The following is a 16,102-nucleotide window of genomic DNA, read 5'->3' as shown; positions in this document are numbered from 1 at the left end:
GTCGGGGCGTTGGAGGCGGATTTAATCTCGTGTAACACGCTGGGTTGTAGTTGTCGACCGTGGCTTGAACGACGTTGTCGCGGATCGTGTTTACGGTCCATCTCTGCCTGTGATTGAAAATGCGTCGTTGTGGAAATTGCATGGTGCAACTCATACTGCCGTCAGTGGCCTTAGTCAACACACAGCTTGCCCGATAATCTTTGCCAGGACTTGCCATCGTGATGCTGGTGTTCTCCGGGGCTTCGTCCGCAGAACAATAGATCCTGTAGTCGTAGTCATTTACGCAGCGTAAGCCGTAGGGCAATGGTGGACAATATGTGAGGAAAGGACAGTCGTCGTGAGAGGGATGGAAACTTTCTCCTAGATAAAAATATCCGTTAGCGGCGACCAGCTGTGAAGACCACAGGAAGATAGCCGTAAAGGCTAAGAAAGACACCATGTTTCACGCAAACACAGCACCGGTCGCCTGGTTTGTACAATGACGAGCGGAATTGGAATTCTGAAAGTCCAGGTTCGCTCTTTTGCTCCTTGGTATGTGGCGGCTAACACACTTCAGTCTCAATATAACAACCACCAAGAAAGCAGAATCGTCCCCACGAAGGCCAGCACTTCCCTCGCCGACCTGCGGGTCAGGAGCCGCCGACCTGCAGCACTTCCCTCGCCGACGTGCAGCACTTCCCTCGCCGACCTGCAGCACTTCCCTCGCCGACCTGCGGGTCGGGAGCCGCCGACCTGCAGCACTTCCTTCGCCGACCTGCGGGTCGGGAGCCGCCGACCTGCAGCACTTCCCTCGCCGACCTGCGGGTTGGGAGCGGTCGACCTGCAACACATGTGCACTGGAATGGTGCCTGCTGTCCCACATGTTGGTGGCGCTAGGGGTCACGCATGATAATTTAAAAAGCTGTGCTCAACACAAACATGTTCTAATTCAACCAACATTTCCCTGTTTTTATTTTGTAGCATCTTTCAAAATACACACAGTCCCGCTATTAATCCTTCTGATACAACAGTTAAACATCACCAAATGCAATCAACGCTACCACACCGCATATCAACAGAACGTAATTACTTTGTGATAAGTCCATCCAGAGTGCTTCGGTGGAACAAAAGGATCTCTAATTTGAACACACTACCGAAGCGACCATGTCTTTGAGTATCGCAAGCCGCAAGCGCGCAAACGCGCAGCCCGTGGACGACATGATAGGGGGCCTGTTGTCACCCAAGAAAAAGTGGCAAGAGGCGACGTTGGGCAGGCGGGATATGGAAGTGGGAAACATCTTTTCTATCACTTATGATGAAACGCTTGGCCTGCCTTTTGTAACGCTCGTGAGTATGCATCCAACCGTCATGCCTGGCCATGCTGTCGACCTCTCGAGTTCTATCGCTTGTGATCAGCAGTTTGCCGACAAAGTGGTCGTCCCGCTCAGGGTCTTTCTGGATTTACTGCACATGCATCTCACGCATAATGGAAAAAAATATCTAAGCTTGTACGCCAATCGTAAACCTAACAGGAACGACCCCGAGGATTTGGTGCAGGGTATGCCTGCTTCATGTTCAGATGTAGGGTGTTTCCACTCGGTGGAAATATGTAATCCGAGTGGGGATGATGATGAGGATGAGGATGGCGACCCCAACGGTGACATCGCCAACCGCCTACGCATGCGCCAGGATGTCATGGGAAATAACAGCAAATACCCTAAAATCCCCGAAGTGTCAAAGGAACACTTGCGATACACTGGTGTTCCAGGTGTGGGTTGTAATATAGTCAGACAACCTAAAGGTCCGCTCTTTCTCATCATCTCCGGCTGGCACATTGACAATACCAACGGGAAGAAAAAAATTATGATGCCCGAGGACGATGAGGATCTGGGGTATGTGTTTCCTTTATGCCACACTGAACACCTACCGGGCCTGGTGGCTGTAATTCACCAGTGGTTGAAAAGAGATTACGAGAAACTGAGCTTGTTAATCACGTGCACCGTGCCGAATAAAATGACGCTAATACCCACGCCCATGGAATCGCTGGGTAATCGGTATGCCATTGACGTCATGGACCGATACTGGCCCCCGCTCTCCAACCCAAAGGATATGTGGCACACCTCCTATGAGGGTGACATTCTGCCTGTGGAACAAGAGTACGGGATATGCCGAACCACAATGCTGAAGTGTCCCCAAAGTAAGAGACACTGTCCCCAAAGTAAGAGACACTGTCCCCGCAAGCAGCATAAACTCAATCCAACAGTGACGTTAGGCAGACCGGACTGGGATATGGGAAGCGCCTTTACTATTCATTACGAGGTCGAACACGGTCTCCCTTGTGTGACGTTCGACATTATGCATCCAATCGTGAAGCCAGGACAGAAATTTGTGCTTACGGCGGAGACCGTCACGAAGCAACTGTTTACCAGGAGCCTGACCATTCCTCTGAGGGTCTTTCTGGATTTACTACACATGGTTCTCACGCATGATGTAGCTAAATATCAGGAGGTGTACTCGGAAGCATACCCTTGCACCGAATCCCCTGAAGACGTGGTAATGGGGTTACCTGCTTCGTGTGCAGATGTAGGGTGTTACCACACGGTGACATATGACGACAACAACAGAGCAAACAACAAAGCGAACAACAACAACAACAAAGCGCCCAAGATCCCCGAAGTGTCCAAGAAACACTTGCGGTTAACCGGTATTTCAGGCGTCATATCTTCTACTATAGTCAGACAGCCCCGAGGTCCACTCTTTCTTCTCACCTCCGGCTGGCACATGGAAATTGACGGTGAGAAGATAGTCATGATGCCTGAGGATCCCAATGTGGAGCATTTGGTTCCGCTGTGCCACACAGAACAACTACCTGGCCTGGTAGCTGTTGTTCACAGATGGTTGGAAGCAGATTACCAGAACAACAGCCTGAAGGTTACATGCACTGCGCCGAGCGAAGTGGTGCTCATACCCACACCCATGCAGTCGCTGGGTTATCGGTATAAGCTGGCCAATATGGACCAGTGTTGGCCCCCGCTCTCCAACCCAAAGGATATGTGGTACACCTCGTACGAGGGTGACGTTTTGTCCGTAGAACCACAGTACGGCATATGCCGAGTCGCAATGCTGGAGTGTCCCCACAGTAAGAGGCACTGTCCTGGCAAGCGTGCAAATGCGCAGACCAAGAAACCCTGGCGAACGGCGGCGTTAGGCAGACTGGACTGGGATGTGAGAAATGCCTTTACTATTCGTTACGATGTCAACCACGGTCTCCCTTATGTGATGCTCGTGTGGTTGCATCCGACTGTGGAGCCGAGACAGAAGGTTCTGCTTACTGTGGATAAAGACACGGAGCAAATGTTTACCACGAAACTGATTCTTCCTGTGAGGGTCTTTCTGGATTTACTACACATGGTTCTCACACATGATGTAGCTAAATATCAGGAGGTGTACTCGGAAACATTTCCTGATGCTGACGTTCCCGGAGAAGTGATAAGGGGGTTGCCTGCTTCCTCTGCAGATGCAGGGTGTTACCACACGGTGACATACGATGAGGATTACGGGGAAGAGGGTGACAATGAACCCAGCTACAACAGCAACAAAGCGCCCAAGATCCCCGAAGTGTCCAAGGAACACTTACGGTTAACCAGTATTTCAGGAGGCATATCTTCTACTATAGTCAGACAGCCCCAAGGTCCACTCTTTCTTCTCACCTCCGGCTGGCACATGGAAAATGACGGCGAAAAGACAGTCATGATGCCCAAGCACGATGATTTTGAGTATGTGTTTCCATTATGCCACACGCAACAACTACCGGGTCTGGTGGCTGTTATTCACCGGTGGTTGGAAGCAGATTACCAGAACCTGGACATGTTGATCTTGTGCACCGCGCCAAGCAACATGATGATCACACCCACGCCCTTGCGATATGTGGGTTATCGGTACACCCTGTCCGATATAAACCGTTACTGGCCCCCGCTCCCCAACCCAAAGGACATGTGGCACACATTGTACGACGATGACGTTGTGTCCGTTGAACCACAGTACGGCATATGCCGAACCGCAATGCTGGAGTGTCCCTACAATAAGAGACACTGTCCTACCAAAAAGAAGACTTGCTAATAAATGAGATGGTGAAATGTGACAGTAACCATGATGTGTGTATCCGAGATATGTATTATGACTTTTACACGGGGTAACCTTCTGTACGATGTGTCTGCTTGTGTAAATAAAAAAACAAACAAACAAATATGTTCCAACTCAACCCATCTTTCTTTACATGTTGTAGTCTTTGTTTAATGGCAAAAATAAACACGTTACACCCAAAAGGTCTTTGTGTGTCCTGTGTGTCGTAGCAGTGGACGAAACACACAATTAGCTGGGTCGGCACAAACGTGTTGGAAGCCGAACTGTCTTTCACTGTCTTTTATTTGTTGGTATGGTTTCTAAATACACACCCTATATTAATTGTTTGGACACAGCAATTGAAACAGCACTAAATACAATCCCTGCTACCACATGGTATAGTCACAGAACGTAATTGCACTGTGATACGTCCATCCAGAGTGCTTAGGTGGACCAAAAGGACCTGTAATTCGAGCAAGCTACTGTAGCGACCATGTCTTTGAACATCGCAAGCCGCAAGCGCGCAAACCCACAGCCCGTGGATGACATGACCGGGGGCCTGTTGCCCCCCAAGAAAACCTTGCGAACGGCAACGTTAGGCCGACGGGATTGGGACACGGGTAACGCCTTTACTATCACTTACGACGTCATACACGATCTTCCTTGTGTGGTGCTGGTGAGTACACATACAACAGTGAAGCCAGGACGGATAGTTCGTCTTACAACTAAAGTCAGCAATGACCAAATTTTCGCCGACCGGATAATCATTCCGGTCAGGGTCTTTCTGGATTTAGTGCACATGGTTCTCACGCACAATGAAGATAAATACCAGGAACTTTACAGTGATGTGTTTCCCAGCAAAGAGGAGCGTGGAGAAGTGGTAAAGGGTATGCCTGCTACTTTCCGTGAAGATCGAGGATGTTACCACACGGTGCTGTCATACAGTAACAATGATACCACCAAGCTTCAGGCTGCCGTGGGTAACAACAACAAATCACCTAAGATCCCCGAAGTGTCCAAGGAGCACCTACGGTTCACTGGGACTCCAAACATAGATTGCACCATAGTCAGACAACCCGCAGGTCCGATCTTTATTGTTACCACTGGCTGGGGGATCGAAACAGAGGAGAACAAAACGACAACCGTGATGCACGCAGAGTACAATGAGCAGGAGTACGTCTTTCCCTTATGTCACACGGAACAGCTACCTGGCTTGGTAGCTGTCGTTCACAGGTGGCTGAAGACAGACTACCAAAAAGCAGACCTGTTAGTCAGATGCAACGTGCCGAGGAAAATGACAACACTGATACCCACGCCCATTGAAGCGCTGGATTATCGGTATACCCCAGGCTACATACATAGCTACTGGCCCGTGCTCTCCAACCCAGAGGATATGTGGCACACCTCGTACGAGGATACAGTTGTGTCCGTCGAACCGCAGTACGGCATATGCCGCACGGCAATGCTCAGGTGTCCCCACAGAAGCAAATATTGTGACACCGCCGATGGAGATGATAAAGATGATGATGATGGTGATGATGATGATGATGATGATGATGATGATAAAGATGATGATGATGATGATGATGATGATGACGATGATGATGATGATGATTAACGGGGTAGTCGGTGACAATGACAGTTGTGTATGATAGACATCATCACTTCAATGTATATGCTGTTTGTTTCTACTGCATGTAAAATTAAAAAAAACTCATTCAATTTGATATTGTATATGTGTGTGTTTCCTCGTCATACCCGCGGACTGGGTTATATATCTCAAAGCATTCTTTCTAAACACACAAAGACACACACACGCAGACACAGACACGGATATCTATCTGTGTATACAGCAGAGATTACCACCAGACCACACTAGAGGTCCACATGGCGACCTTAAAGTGCACCATCTACGACGAGGACACCTCGTCGGTTATCGCAGCTCCGAAACGACAGAAAACACAGCAAGATCCACCGGACACCGTCGACCGACACCCGTGGGTATATGTTGACATAGGACCCAGCGAGTGGAAGACCGGACATTCTTTTACCGTTCAGTACATCACACCGACAACTGGTGTGCCGTGTCTGAAATTCACCTCCCTCACAGAGTCCGTCTCGGAGAGTTGGCCTTGCAAAGTGCACGCCGAGGCGCCCCTGGGGTATTTTGCAAAAGTGCTATGTATGCCGCTGAGAGGAGTCTTGGATTTACTACATGTGCTCCTAACAGGGAATATAGAGTTGGTCGACCACGTTGGTTACGACGGCGCTTTCCCTAAACCCGATATGCACAGTGACGGATGTTACTTTAACCTAGCGGCAATTGCCTCTAGGTTAACTGGTATGACCGTCCCGGAGCGCATGAACATCTCGGCGAAACACGGCGATATCTCACGGCGTGTAACCGGATACTGGGGCGTGTACAAGCAACCTAAAGGCCCTGTGTTCATCAGCAGTGACACATGGGTTGACTGGGAAAACGAGCCGCTAGAGTACGGGGAGAATACTGCAATCGAAGATCCAGTGTTAAAACCGCTCATGGGTGACGCTCAGGCCTGCGAAGTCTCTGGGTTTGAGGAAGACTGTTGTGAACTGATAAACGAGCGCGACTGCGATCTAGAATGCGGCGATGCAGACTATGAGGCCGACAGCCACCGCAATGATACAGACAGTGACATACAGTACGACGAAGAAGACGACAGTGTCATACAGTACGATGAAGAAGAAGAAGAAGAAGAAGAAGAAGAAGACGATCATGACATTCAGTCCGATGACACAGGCGACGACGATCCCACCGAGGAGTCTGTGTTTCCCTTGTGTCACAGCGAGCAACTACCAAGACTGATAACCGTTATACACACGTGGTTGGAAGACATGGACCACAAAGCTCGAGGTCTTCTGGTGCGCTGTAAAGTACCGGAGCGTATAACACTTGTCCCACAGCCCACAAAGGAAGCTGGTTACGAATACACACCGTTCAATTGTGCTGTGCACTGGGTACATTTGACGGACGACGAAGTTGCGGCCATGAATACGGTCACCTACAACGGTATATGACAGAGCAACGGCTCACTTGTCAAATGTGATGACGACGATGATGATTTCAATGTACTTGCTTGGCCATACTAGTGTTCACTTAACAGTGTTTCAGTGTCTTTTATTTTGTGTAATTGGGTAAGCGGATGAATAAAGAGAACGTGACCATAACTCCCATTGTCTCTTATCTCTTGCTTGCTAATATCATTGAGTGTAATAACTGCTGGAATCACAGGCACATGGACAAAAACTTGGGCGACAATCAGAGTTGACATTAAATTTTATTGGGGTTTACTATTACCGTCGCATACACACTTTTGTAGCATACATTCAGAAAGGCAGCTGTTACATACAGTCAGACAATATCATCACCGTCGTACTTTATGTTTGTCTTATCGGGTAGCCACAGGCGAGATGCGGGCGCTTTGTAGCGAGGATCGTTGGTGTCACACCACAGCATGCATTCTCCGTGTTGTAAGTGGGTACGATACACATCGCCCAGAGCGGGTAGTTTGCCCAAACGACCCTCTATGAGATTGTCAAAATCCTCCGGGTTTTGACAGATCAGTCGCACCCTGCTTTCCTCGAATTGCCGGTCCCCGTACAGCCGTGTCACATCGTACGCCGTGGCCTTCGTGACGCCTTGGGGTAACCAGCTGCGACTAAAGTAGTCCTTGTAGGCTCGCCACAGGGTCTCCACGAAACGCTCCGCGTCGACCTCGGTCTTGTCGACATCTGCCAGCACCACGTGGAGCCGCCAACAGCCATTGGGACTTCGGTCCACCTGCATATACCACCGGCCCCAATCCAGAGTGCAACTCAGGCGATAGTGCATCCAGAACTCCGCCATGTGGAACCCGAGCAGGCTCTCGGTGTTCAGGTCGGCCACAGACAGAAAGTAGTCAATGTAATGGCCTCCTTGACAAAAGTCTAGCTCCTCAGCCGTGAATTTCTCTCTGATCTCCGTGTGTAGAACGTGTAATGCCATTATATCGTCTGAGCCTTTGTTTGTGAATCGAGATTGGGTGTCCACCTTTCCAGCACGTAATACGGCCTCCGGGTGGGAGAGTGTAATGTGGTAAGCTGAAGGCATTGTGTTCTGGTGAATCCAGTGGATCTGCGAGTCTCCTTCTAAACAAGTTGAGCTTTTATATCTGGCAGCCTAGGTCTGGGTCGGTAGCGCGACGTGGGCGTTATACGGAAAGAAGTGTTGTGAGGCCTACGACTGTGAGGAGTGCGATGTGTGGTGTTTGCGTTTCTCCGACAGAGTTATATTGCACCGTGGGATGTTCTTCGACAGAGTTATATTGCACCGTGAGACTTACTGTGCTTTGAATTTCGGGGGTTTCCTCTAGAGACTGCGATCCACAGTTATATGTGATTAAGCAGACATATACCCCTGTGTCACTAACAGTGAGGTTTTTTAATATCACGCCGACGTTTCCGTGTTGTAAGTTGGGGTCCTGGAGCTGTACTCTTGTTTTGTACGATTCTTTCTGGTATGCATCGTACGCCCTGTCGTTTCTGTAAAGGAGAACATAATTGCCATGCTGGGGCGTAGTCCCAGAAATAAACCACTCTAACATAGCGATCCTACAGCCCAGTGTAGTCCAACAAAGAAGAATGGCATCCTCTCCGGGTTGCCGTTGAAGCACTGTGGGAACAAGGCAAGCGACAGTGTTAGCTTTTGTCAATGTGCGACAGTGAAAGCGTTTCACACACATTGACGAAGGATGAAACGTACCTGCACCCAAAGCAAAAGTAACAAGTGTACACAAGCAAAGACATCTGAGAGTATCCATCGAGAGTCTAATCGTAAATCATAAATGGCTTAGCCGGGATACTAGTATTTGACATTGCCAGAAAGTGAGGCTGATTTATAGACTCACGCTCTCACTCCAAACTTCACCGACTGACGTACATCTGTCTCCGAGTGAGAGGGTTTTATATTGACACCCACCGCCTTCATAATATTACGACTGACAATGAAATATATATACAGGCGACACGCAGTAGGCTCTATGAGTGCATATGTCCCGAAGAAAAACAGACACTGTATGAGAACTGTTATAGTTTAGGGTTGTATTTATTTCATAACAACATGACAAATCGTGTAAACTACATAGACAGTGGCATCACAACACACATCATCAGCATCAGTATCATCACTATCATAGCAAGAAGGAGTATTCCGGTTAGTCAGAGTCGTCGTATCCGCAGTCTGCGTCGCTGTCATCCACCACGGACAATTCCGCAGGCGTACAATCTTCTGTCTCGCCGTAGCTATCGCGGGCCACGTTGCTAGCCGAAGCGTGTGCAATCTTGCTGCTCTTGTTACCACCGGAGAGCGAGTTGGCGGGTTCTTCCTCGTCCCTGTCCTTTCTCTTCAAAGAATATTCCGCCCGACGGTTGTCGTTTCGATCGGCCTCCTCCCGTGCGCGCGTCGACGTCTGCGACGCAGGCGACGGGCTCGGCTTCTTGGCCGAAGCCGAGGGCAACGAAAACAGACCGGTCACTTGGATGTGTTTCTTCTCAATAGCACAGATCAAAGACTCAAAGTCCTCCGCGCTTAAATCCACCGCCAACATTCGTACCCGGTCGATGTCTATGCGAGGCACCGTGAAAGATACCTCCTTCTCGATACTTTCCATCACATCGTCCACTGTGCTTTGCGTGGGCCGCATCAAACACTGGAGTTCCAACGAGTCGTCTCGGTGATACAGCTGTGTCTTTATGCAAGTATTGCTAAACACGTTGACCAGGTAGTAGCTGCCCTTGTTGGAAAATTTACAAGCGGCGTAGCTCTTGGTGCTGTTGGTGAACAGCCGCATGTTACACATCGCCAGCAGAGGGGCATGCACCATACCCTTTTCGTTTTCGTACAACTGCGTCATGCTCATCCTACTATTGTTGCTGAGGAACACGACCCTGTTGTAGGACATGTTCTTCTCTCTCATGATCTGTTCCACTAGCTGCCTGGTGTCCCCCAACATGTTGAGCGACGTGCGTATGTATTCGGGCAGCCTGTAGTCTTCGGCCTCTAGCCATTCCAAGGCGTCGAGATTGAGACGTCCTCTATTCGAGGCGTTGCTGAACATGGGACCTGTCAGTTTCAAGAGTTTGCCGAAAGGGGTTGCGAGCGTGTTGAGCGTTTCCTGGTCGACGTTTTTAGGCAGCTTGAATTTACAGCACATGCTCAGGGCTGTGATGCTCCTGCATACGCTCATCATGTCACCAGACTTGGTCCCGTAGATGCACCGCGCCATCTCGACGCACAGAAAGCCAGTCACCATTATCATCGTCTGCCTAATGGTAAGCGCCAACGTTAGCCCGCACATAGGCAACGCGCCGTGTACCGCTGTGAGTTGGTACTTGCTGTCTGGTGTCAGAGTGCGCTCCGTGAGCATATTGGCCGCGGGGGAATCCTTTGCGGGTTTCACATGTGCAACTTCGGTGAATTCCCCCGAGTTGAACCTGTGATGATATCTGGCGTACATGTACACGTCTGTCACGGTGTCGACGCGGCGAAGCACGGGTTTGTACGGCGAGGCCAACGTGGCACGAGCACCTTTGTTGGCGGGGGGCGGCTGGAGACTGTACGCTGCGAATAGCATGTTACTCATCATCGTTTCTTCCATTACCCCTAGGACGACGGAGGTGAACGTCCCGTAGGACCCTTGGCCATGGAGTCTCTTCTCTTTGGATCCGGTGAACACTCGACCGAAATGGAGGACCGCTCCACTGTCCTGCCCCGCAAATCCAACGCCCGTGACAAAAAGGCAGCTCTTGGTGCGCGTTCGCAGTTTAGACCACAGGTTCCTGCTCTGATGTCGTACGGCCTCGGATAACTTGGTCATGGAAAAGTCGACCGTGGCCATCACGGGTTCGTCGAACTCACTGTTGGCGTGACAAGGCAACATATTACACAAGGTGCCGATGACGCTCGACTGCATGTAGGCCATGACATTGTCGCACACTAGGCATTCCGCTATCTTGACGGCCTTCTCGCCGGTCTGCCCCCCCATCAACTGCAAGGCCTCGGTTTTGATCATCGTAACCCTGTCGCCCATCTGAGGCGCCACGAACCACAGTTTCCTGGCGTCACGCTCTTGTAGCTTCCAGCCTTGCACGCGGTTCAGAATGCTGCGCTCCGTCCATTCCAGATCGCCAGAAGTCGACACGTCCTCGCCCTTGTCGTTCAACACGTACCCCGTGAACAACCTGTAACCGGCCACTCTGGGTGTGCGCTCGGCGAGCGATTTCCCGTCTGCCTTTTTCTTCGACCTACTGGATTGCTGCTCGTAGTAAGGGACGAACATAGGCTTCAACAGCGTAGCTGCGCACAGGGGGTGACAGAGGTTCGTCTCGAGAAACACAGACGATGCCACGCTCATAATAGTAGCCAGGTCGGTCTCGGGCATTTGGCTACTCACGAACACCACCATGAGCTGAATGAGATACAAGAATAGCATGTGTTCGGGTTCCTGTTCGGGAGTATGAGGTATCTCTTTTTCGATGAGGTCGGTCTTGTTGAACAAAGACAGAAGGCCTCGCAGTAGAGCCAGAACGTTTTGTTTTGCTTTACTTTTAGTGAAAGAGGCAAACACGCGAGAGAGTTCGCCGTCGTCGTTTTCGTAGTCCTCCAGTCGTTGACCGCAAGGTAGATCCTCCGGGTCACAGGGAGGATCCCCTGTGGTCTGGGCGTACACCGCAAGGACCCTCTCTCTGGTGAACAGTCGACACAGGCCGCGGAAGAGCGTGCTCTCCAGATCGACGTTGACTTTGGGTATACTCTGCAAGGCTAAGAAGTGCCCCAAGTGTTCTGCGTGTATCTTCAACACTTCGTCGGGGAACAGGACCGGTAGGTACAGATGGAAGACGACGGGAGAATCGAGGATCACCGGCGCAAAAGAACTGACCTTGCAAGGGTACCCGATCCCACCGTCGTGTGGTCCGGTCGGTATGCAAAAGGGATCTTGCTGCAGGCGTACCTGGAGTGTCTCAGTTTGGCGTGCCATTATAAGCAAAAAGAGACAGGTTCCCCTCGACGTTAAGATCCGAGCTTATAAAATGTTTGTCCGCTAAATCCAACGTCCCTCTCGTGGACGAAGTCAAGACCGTCTGCCTGTCTTTGTGGCGTACTCTCTCGTGCAGCTTGGTCGAGCGTACGGGCGAGTCCTCCTTATCGGACGAATCCACGGTGGTGCAACTGGCCGGGTACGAGGGCGTGCTACGCTTAGCGCTGCTCGCCGATTTCTACAGTTTTCAAAAGCAAGTGTTATATTTCGATCAGGAACAAGCTGAACACAAACTCAGGCTTGTGACAGTCGAGGCTTTAAAGTTTCTGGCCAGCCAGGGATGGCGCGGGGCTCCGCCTCCTGGACTGCATCGTTCGCCTCCGACCGAGCAGTCGGTAGGGGCTGTAGGCGATACAGCCCCACGCGCAAACGCCACACAGGGACACTCTGACGAGAAGGATATTAGCTTTCGCACAGCGGAGCCCGTTTACCGCGGGACGGACTACCGAGACCAAAGAGCCTACGAATCGCACGCGGACCACAGACACGAAGCAGGCCTGATAAAATGGTCCAAGCTCGTGTACTCCGCGACGAGAAAGTCCTATCACACCAAGTTGATCAACGCCTTTCAGGTAGTTAAGACTCTGGGGCATCCGACGCTAACGTTAGCGTCGGAGTGGGAGCTGAGCTGTTATTACAAACTCGCACTCGCGTACACGACGGACACCCCGTTGGAAACGGCAGCGGGCTGCATACCCAAGCTACGCGAAAGCGTCAAGGCTTTCCACCTGGGGCAATTTCAACGGCTGAGGCAACTGCCCCCGGAATCGCAGATGCTACTGTATGCCGTGCTAAACTGCCACATCAATTGGGTCGATCACAACCACAAGCAGATACTCCTCATACCCGGAGCGCCCGCGCCTTCTGTGCAGCCAAGAGTCGAAGGCGATCTCAGGTGTTCCAAGTGTCTGAAAAACCAAACGTTTCATTCCTCTGAAGTGAAAGGCAACCCTAGGAATATAGACGTCGAATACGACTTTGAGTGCATGTCGTTCGGGTCCTCGTGTTGCGCGGCTCCAATGTTCAATGTGCCGCTTAGCACCAGAGACGTCAACACGTGCACATTCACTGAGATGAAACAAATGTACATAGCCTGCCCAAAATGTACCCAACCGATTTTTTCTGAAGTACTAGTGGATATCGAAACGCTATACTCCCAGTGCGTAAGCTGCCAAACACTCGCTCACGCCTAAGACATGGCCACAACGATGGAAACTAACCTCGCCGTAATGAAAGCCGTCACAGGCATGCTGTACACCGAGCTTCTAGATACAATAGGGAGACATTACCCAAACATGTTCGACGTGAAGGCCTGGGAAAGGGATTGTGCTCTGCAGGGCTTAGGTGCACAAAACAATTTGATGTTGTATCTAACCGTTATAAACAACATGGGTGTCAAGGACGAGTTTATCAATGAACTGATGAAAGTAGCATCACAGCAACAAGAAGGATTCGGTTCCTCCGCTGGCACAGTGAGAACCATAGCGTGTGTAGATGACTACGATCTAGAATCCGATCCCACGTACATGAGGAGTTTGGCCTGCAACACTACACGGAGCTGCATATTTGATCTCGAATGCGAGGACGGCGAGGATGTTGGATACGACAGCAATGTCACCGCGGTCTCTGATAATACAACACAGGACCAATCCAAAGCGTCTGAGGCGCTGGATGTGTTAGATGTGACAAGCGAGCCATCTGTAAAAGACAAGGAGATGGACTCTCCCAGGCATGAATGCTCAGAGTCCTCCGAACAGGGCTTGGGGACTCTGACAACCGCATCTATCGCAGAGGAGGCTTTCGAACAGGGCTTGGGACTCTGACAACCGCATCTATCGCAGAGGAGGCTTTCGAACAGGGCTTGGGGACTCTGACAACCGCATCTATCGTAAAGATCGACAGTGAAGAACGACCAAAGACTGTCATGGATGATGATGATGATGATCAGCGATGATGATCACCGTCATGTGTTTGTTATAGACTGTGTGTAATTCCATTCACAGGTAGTACATCTGACATTGTTGGTGTTGTTCTTGTTTCACTGTACATACAATAAACTGCTTTGTGTGATACCAACCACGTGTGATTATTGTACAACTTATGCTTTGTGTATCACGCACAGCACGCCACGTTAATCCCACACACATAGTATCATCGGCTTTGTGTAGTTGCAAACATGGATCTGAGTCAAGTAGGCGACTGGGGCGGAGCGTATCATTTGACGGTGCGTTTGGCCCAACACACCTCACACGTGCAACTCGTAGAGTACTTTTGGTCTCACACGGTCAGCATTGAGAAAGTGATACCGACGACGGTTATTCTCACAGAGCCTGGCGAGGATGGGCTCTATCGTATCCCATTGACCAAGGCGCAGTCCAGAGTCGGCAACTGTCTAATAATTCGGGTCGCGTACACAGAGAGCAAACAGGACGATCGCGGTCTTATTACAGCCAAACACCTCACCGGAATGTACACGAACTCTAAGGGCCACGAAGTAAGGACGGTGAGCATCCTAGCAAGAGCACCGTTCGCATGGGTGAAACCTCACGTCCCGTCACACGTAATCGCAAATCCGTTTTTCGGGGACACGGTCGACGGTCATCGCCCGGAGTCGATCGTATCTAGGATATACTCCGTCGTCGATATGGAATTTCGGAACTTGCTATTTCACGTAACTGGCGAGGGCAAAGACATGCACATAGCAGAACTTGTTAGAGATACGCTGTCTAGGCTGGCGGCTCCTTTGGCGTTCAAAGTCGTGTACGAGCAAAGCAGACTGACCCTAGAGCACCTGAGTCGCGAAACGTCGCAAGGCGCCGACGGTACTTCTTTCATCGAGCCCGAAAGGGACCTGTGGGGCACATCCGTGTTATGGACACTGTCTAGCGACATAACACCCGTGACATGTACGACTGTTAACCAACACGACCTATGGCCCATGCGTGCAGCTAGAGAGTCCGTTAAACGATCCGCTCTAGGTTGGGTGGAAGTGGAACTGACGCGTACCGGTCTAGCTATATCGAAGCGCGTATCGCAAGCCGTTACCCGGGAGGTCATAGACGCTCCCTACTGGGCCGTGATACTCACGGCTTTGTGCTGCGGAGCGCTCGACCGCTGGTGTAGTGCGACGGAAAAACTGTTGGCTAGCCTTAAGGTAGACGCGAAACAGTACGGTCGCGTTAAAGAGCTCTGTCAACGGTGCGGCCACGACTACCGCGATATGCCAATAGCTTGCCCCGCAGAACCCAAGAGAGTTTTGGCCGTGACGCAGATTGACAAAGTGCTCTTCGGTGACCTGTGTACGTCTCTGTGCGCTAGAGTGTTTTCGACACGCTCTTCTTCGGAAAATGGAGATACCAACGCGAGAACCCAAGGACCAGGACGGTGCCTTAATCACAAGCGCCCCTACACCACGAGCTTCGAGGAAGAATGGGAAAACGAGCACCACAGACACCGGAGTGCAGCAGAAGAAAGAGGATCAACGGCGCAAAAGCAAGTCGAATTCACGTCGGACCAAGAAGACAATCCAGCCCTCTGCGGCAGACGCGGCGGCGACTCGTCAACAACACACAGGTCACACTACAGCGAGCGAGACGAGTGCCACGGCCACGAGCAAACATACCCGTGCGCGAAAAGACAGAAAAGACAGAACAAGCCGCCGAGGAACGAGCCAGACCCAGGCTGGTGGACATGGCAAAAACGGTACCGAGACCGCGCGCACGGACGAACAGGAGGCGTCCGGTCGCGGAAACACAGAGTCTGGGAACTGTACAGGGAAAACTGGGAAGCCGCACAAGAGTCGAGCGAAAAATCGACCTCCGTTCGGTGCTGGCGAAGATTCTCGTGTCGCTCTGTTGGATATCATGTCAAGACTCTTCCATTTGGAC

Source organism: Oreochromis niloticus, unplaced genomic scaffold, assembly GCF_001858045.2.
Source record: "Oreochromis niloticus isolate F11D_XX unplaced genomic scaffold, O_niloticus_UMD_NMBU tig00007576_pilon, whole genome shotgun sequence".
NCBI lineage: Eukaryota > Metazoa > Chordata > Actinopteri > Cichliformes > Cichlidae > Oreochromis > Oreochromis niloticus.
Note: the sequence above shows the minus strand (reverse complement) of the source record.